We start from the raw sequence: 6,754 nt of genomic DNA, 5'->3' as shown, positions 1-6,754 counted from the left end.
GGAGTATAATAGGATTTGGAGATTGTAGAATATCTCTTAATGCTTCAGCACCAAAGAGGAATACAATACGTTGTTGAAAAAAGATTTTTCTATCAATGCGAACATTTATCCTAATCCCTTGCACCCAATGAAACTGATGAAATTGAATTGCATGAGCAGGATTAGGAGGAGGTGGATTGTTCATGTAAACACAACTAGTTTTTGAAGACTTACCTTGTGTATGCTAATACAACCGCTCGTCCTCAGGCGGGGCACCAATTTGAGGCGGTCCGGGGAGGGCAACAAGAAGAGCGGCCTCTAAACACCCTTCGAGGCTCCCGTGCTGCTCAAATGGGGCTGGGGCAAGCACAATCAGAGACAACAACAACCCACAGCCAGAAACCAAACAAGAAAAGGGGCACCACCTAGTTGTAGATGCGAACTAGGACGCATGTGAAATCTCCTTGTACTCAAACGCACAAAGAGAGGGAAATGCAAGATAGCCACACACACCAAACACAAACATTCACCACGCGAGAGAGAGGTAAAGAGAACAAATCAACTTGAGCAACTCAGTCTTAGCCTTAAAGACTAGATGCACACAAAGCTTGATGAGAAATAGAGAGACAACACAAAAATTGACCTTGTTGCCAATACACAATTTTCTTAGGGTCACGGGAGCCCTCTCACCGAGCACCCTCTTACAATTGACTTTTTAGGCAAACAATTCAACAAGCCCTCAAACCATCAAGCATGAAATAGCACAATAGACTTCAAGGCCAATATACCTTCAATCACCTGATGAGTCAACTTATCAAGTCAATTTGGAGAGAAGAGTCGTAGTTGCAGCATACAATTGCACCCAAAACTATGAATCTTATTTATGGACAAGAGTAGGCTACAAGTGTGATGCAGAGTATGGTATCACTCCACTCCTCTAGATGGCATAACTAACTTCAAGCTTCTCCATGCACCTATGTGTAGTGATGGAATAGAGCACTCACAATGCACACACTCTACACAACTAGGTTTGAAGAATGGTGTGTTATGTGTTGAGAATGGTGTGGTGTAGTGTGATCATGTGATGATTTACAAGGGAGAGAAGGGCTCTATTTATAGGTTTTAGAAGCCCCAATTAGGATTAGACCTAATCACATTTATTTGAAGAAATAAGAGATTGTGCATATTTTATTTTTTTAAATGAGGGTGGGTCTCTCTTGTCCTTTGAGTCACATGGATGTGGGCTTAAGGGAAGAGAATTATTGAGGATAAAAGGAGAGAGGGATTGAGTGAATAATTTGGGAGTGCCTACTCTAGTAGAGGGTGCATTTTACAATAAGGTTAGTGGTTAGTAGTTAGTAATTATCACTACAAAATATTTACAAAATCATTCACCAAATGGTGAGATATATGATGAGAAAAGTTAGAGAAGGGATAAGCTTGTAAAGCAAGGTTGAAGCTTGGAGAAGTTGACATTCACCTCTTTACAGCACCGGTAGAAGAAGCGGTCAGCATGGCGAAGTAGCGCTTGTCGATGAAGCTATGCTATCTTCAAACCTTGAAAAATTCATGATAAAGCCTTCATTTGCAGAGGTTAACCTTGGATTTTTGCTGATTTTTTGAAGTTCTTTACAAAGCTGAAGAGAGTATGGTAATATGGACATATATGTAGAGAGAAAGGGGGACACCTAGGGTGTAGAAATGGAGGATGCAGGCTATGGAGGTGTGAGAGAAGTGGCAATGGTGAAGAGGGTGAATTAGGACATGGGAGTTGCAAGTTTGGGAGTGGGAAGGAGAGGGAGGAGTGTGTGTGAAAGAGGAAAATGATAAAGTGGAAGAGGGAGTGTGGCTGCATAGCATGGGCAAACTGGGGTTCACCAATAAAATCATAGCTCACAGCTCGTAGCTCAAAAAAATATGAAAAACTTTGAGATAAATGTTTAGCCCATGAGCTACAACTTTTTTTGTATCACCTTTTCAAATTCGGAGAGCATGTGATTTTTAAAAATTCAGCAAAACCGACTGTTTTTTTCCACTACACAAAGTCCTTGTGAGGTCCTTCTTTGGATGATTCTTTTGAATACCTCCAAGAGTGAGCTCCCCATAGTGCATGCATGCATGCCACATACCCTTGACCTTATTTGGTAGGTCTATAATTGAAGATATTGTTGAGATCATGATATAAGTGAATAGTACAACTAAGAAAATCAAATATTGAGGGGTCTAAAAAAATATGTACATGTCAAATATAAATAATATAGGTGGAAAAAGTATAAATGGGTCAAAATAAATCTCTCTCATTATAAGTCTACCATAAAAAGATTAATATTTTTGGTGGTCTAATGTATGAGAGTAATAGAGAATAGATGTAGGAAGGAAAAAATCACAATAGTGAAAACATATAGAACTAGTTTTTTTGGAATTTTGTTGGGATGGAGTTACACCAAAAATAAGAGAAGCTTGCATGAAATTATTTTCATATGGAATAAAGAGTATGCAAAATGGTAAGAAAAAATATGGTAATGGTGAGTCAATGTACATAGCATAAATAACATACCATAGGTAGAAATATTTAAATAAATACCAAAATAATTATGAAAAATTCTTTTATTTAGGCCCTATATACAATGAAATATTTACACACAAATGGGCCATAATATACTTATAATTTTTTATTTTTTATTTTTTTATTTTTTTGGCTCAACTAGCCTAGTGTGACTAGCTAATTGAGGGTTTTTAAGAAGATATGGGAAAAGTCCCCTAACTCAAACACACCTGTATACAGTGAAGTGGTAAGGATAGCCACAGTGTTTGGATGATTTTGGTAGGGTGGGTTAACTCACTATGGCAATTACGGAGAGCCGAAAAACGGCTATCATTAGCAATCACTAGAAAAAGTTAGTACTATAATTACAATGGGTAGAATAACTTGAAGTATGAGAAAAGAGGGGTGAATGAGATGGGTGTACCCTTGAGATGGTGAACCCTTGAGGAATCTTGGAGTCACCCGTGCATAGATTGTCAAAAGTGACGGTCGTTCTTCTTCTTCTTCTTTTCATGCTGCCACCATAGTTGAATCACCACAAAGAGAATGAGGGGTTTTTTTTATAAAAAAGCCCCATTTTGGAGAGATTAGTATGGTTAGGTTGCTATTTTTTTAATGCATTCTTGAAAGGGTAGAATAAAATTATAATATGAGAGTAATAGAGAGAGATATGGAGATGGTGGATGTAACTAGATCTTCAAAAGAGAGCTATGGGTGTGAGAGGGGAGAGTAATGGTGAGGAGGGTGAGAGAAACCATGAAAGGTGCAGGTTCAAGTGAGGGATGGAAAGTAATGAGTGTGTGTGTGTGTGTATATGTGGGTCACCGTGATGGACGTCCATAGCATAGCTCTCAAGCATCAACATAAAATTATCGATACAGGGGAAGCGACTCGGATGAAGCATGGAAACTCACTAGGGTGTCAATCCTAATGAAGTGAACTCGAAGAGATGCAACTACTAACTTTACAATCAAATCAATCGCACTAAAGCCAAGTAATCTATCTATGTCCTTCTACACAACTCTACAATCATCACGCCCGTTCACCATGCAAATCATATCGGAATCGCACGAAACTTGAAGGGAAGCTACAGGAGACTATCAGGAACATATCCTATCATTGTCACAACATTCTGGGGAGGTACATGGATCGCGATCGTTCGTCCTACAGTACGGAAAAACAGTAAACGAATGATTCTAATGGGTCGTTTTTGGGTCCCTAAAGCCTCTCCTAGGGTCAAAACAACATAAAATACGCATATAAACACTCAAAATAGCGATTTAAGGCCTAAACGGATGCGTTTGAAACCTTCACCAAATCTTGAATGCTTACACTTGAATGAAAGAGCAGAGTAAGAGGAGCACAATGCAAGAAACAAAACTGAATTTGGATTACCGTAGCCACAAAAGCGATGATTACAAGTTGGAGCAAAGAGGTAGCTCTCTGTGTGTAACGCAATAGTCACTTATCATCAAAAAATAATCCCCCTTTCCCACTAACCTTAGTGTATTATATACCTAGGGCTTTCTAAAGTGGCGGCGGTCAACTTCTCATGAACCTTTACATACATCATTGGAAAAATTACATCTTTGACTTAGACTTGACATAGATGATTGACATTAGGCTTTTATAGGGTTTGATGTATTAAACATCGGAAAAATAATGTGACCACATCAAAACTTTGGCCGGCTGACCCAACAGGCGCCTTGGTTAGGTGGGCACTTGTATGTTGTTATCACCTCTAGACACTCCCCCCTTCCTAGCTCGTGTCATCCCTTGACACGACCATTTGTAGTCTAGTTTTATTGTTGATGAGACTCCTCCCTTCCTTGATGTTCTTGTGGTTGCTCTGCTTCCTTCGTTTTCAATTTTGCCTCATGTTCCGGGATGTAGCTATCTGTCTCACTTTTTCTGCTTTCACACTCACAAACTTCATTAGCTTCCTTCAACACTTTCAACATAAATAATGAAACTAGGTCGTAGCCTTCTTCATTACAAAACTTGGTTGGAGTTAGCTCATTTACACACACATCCAAGGTTTCCAATATTTGAGTCCATACAAATGGCTCAAATAATTGCTCTGGAAAGGGTTACGGTATTTAAGCTTCATCGTCCATTGATCTTTCTAGGATGCAATCCTCCTTCGCTAAGCTTCCACACTTCGAAGCACCACACATCCAAAGTTCTTGTTTGGTTTGTAGCCACGCAGGTATCTCTTTCCCATTGACTATAGTAGAGTCACTTTCTTCTAAAGGATTTCTATTCACATCTCTATAGCTATGGTCTTTTATGCTTATTTTTATGGTGATCTTTTTATGTCTCAAGTAGATATAGTCATAGCCCCAATCTTGAACCATCTTAAGTTGACGCATGAAAGGTCTTCCTAAAATGATATCAAAATTGTTCCCTTTTCCAAAATCTACTATTACAAATGTATGTTCATGTTCAATTCCACAAGAAGTCACAATAATTTTCTCTAAGATACCCAGAGTTTTTTCCATGTATCCATCTGCAAGTTGCAGCTTCATTCTAGTTTTCCTAAGCGCTGGTCTACCCCATTTTTCCCAAATGTCTTTTGTGGCTATGGCTACTCCAGCCCCACTAGCAAGTATAGACAATGTTTTAACTCCTTTGTGTTCCACAAGTAAGGTGGTGTTTCCTTCTTCTCCTTCGCAATATTCCCCCACCTTGTTTATTGGCACAGGTTTAGCGTTTGCACTTTCTTGTTGAGTTTTGTTTGATTGTTCATTTGAGGGTAGATCTTGAAGAGGTATCTTTAGTCCCATCTTTCCCAAATTGTTGCCTACTTCATCCTATACATGTGGTCTAATCTTAAGAAGTTCACATAGAGTAATGGTGCATTGTATTGGAGCTGACATCAACTCTTGCATACTCTTTGTATCCATCATCTTGGATATGGCTTTCCTCTGAGATGGCACCACTCTAGTCTCTGAGTTAGCCTCATGTTCTCCTATGTATGAGGGTAAGGTCTTCAAGGACTCTGGTTTTCTTTTTAATTGAAACTTCCGTCCCTGCATCTCCATTTAGAGATTGAATGTCTCCCCGATAGACTTCATGCCCTGTATTGACCTTAGCTATGGGTGCAGATTGGAAAGTCGCACTTCCATATTTTGCACTTCTAATTGATTCCCACAATTCATTTGGCCATGGCTCATCTATCTTTGAGATAGGTGCCATAAATTGTGATCTTGACCTTGCATCATTAGTGGTGTTGGCCACTACTTGATCATCTAGTTGAATTTCTAGGTTTTTGGTTTCTTGTGTTGCAGTCTTTGCTTGCACATCCTTTTGTGATTCTAGCTCAATGTTTCTTTGAGTTAATGTTTCTTTGAGTTAATGTTTCAAAAACCTTTGCCTTAGGCATTTCAAATCCAACACTTTTTGGTTTTGTTTATGGAGGTGGAATTGGTGCTTCAGGCTCCATCATTGCCTGTGCAGTTTTTACCAATTCCTTACACATTTTCAACCTCTCACTCTCTATCTCAGCATGAGGATATTTCATCCCTCATTGCTCTAGGGTTTGGTTGGGTTTCAATCTAGCCTCATATGCTTCCAGTGCAGCATCTAATGGCTCTAGGACTTTGTCTACCAACACAGATCCTCCGGAAGATGCCTTCCTTGGTTTCTTATCGCTCACCACCGTTTTGTTTTCCCGTTCTTATTTTAACTGCTCCTTTGTCTCTTGTAATTCTGTTTGTAGTGCAGTTTCATTTGTAATTTTTTTTGCTTTAATTCTGTCTCTTTTGGCTTTCTAGGATTTTCTCCCAGTCCTCACTGACACACTAGTTGTTTCCCTTGTTTGGGTTGTTGATCTTTCTCCTCATTAGCTTGGTCCTCAGCATTTTATTTTGCTTGGGCTCTAGTCACTACCTTCACAGGAATTTTGGGTTCTGCCTCTGATCCACTTGAAGGAGGTACCACTCCCACAACATTCATTGTTGTTTTCCCCTGTTTGTTTGGGTGTTTTGGACAATTTGGAACAATGTGTGTAACGGCACACTCCAAACAATATCCAATTATCTCTACACGAGAACAATTCTTGGCCCAATGATTACCTCCACACTTATAGCATGGTCCATCTTGTTGAGTCACTGGTGGCACAATTGATGGTTGTTCTTGCTTAGCCAGAATGGTCTCTGGTCTACGCTCTTGATTGGCTATGAACATCCGAGTGTCCTCATTCAATGAATAGATTTTTCTCATAGGTTC

This window comes from Adiantum capillus-veneris, chromosome 15 (genome assembly GCF_014529385.1).
Source record: "Adiantum capillus-veneris isolate H3 chromosome 15, ASM1452938v2, whole genome shotgun sequence".
Classification (NCBI taxonomy): Eukaryota; Viridiplantae; Streptophyta; class Polypodiopsida; order Polypodiales; family Pteridaceae; genus Adiantum; species Adiantum capillus-veneris.
This window is presented reverse-complemented; position numbering follows the sequence as displayed.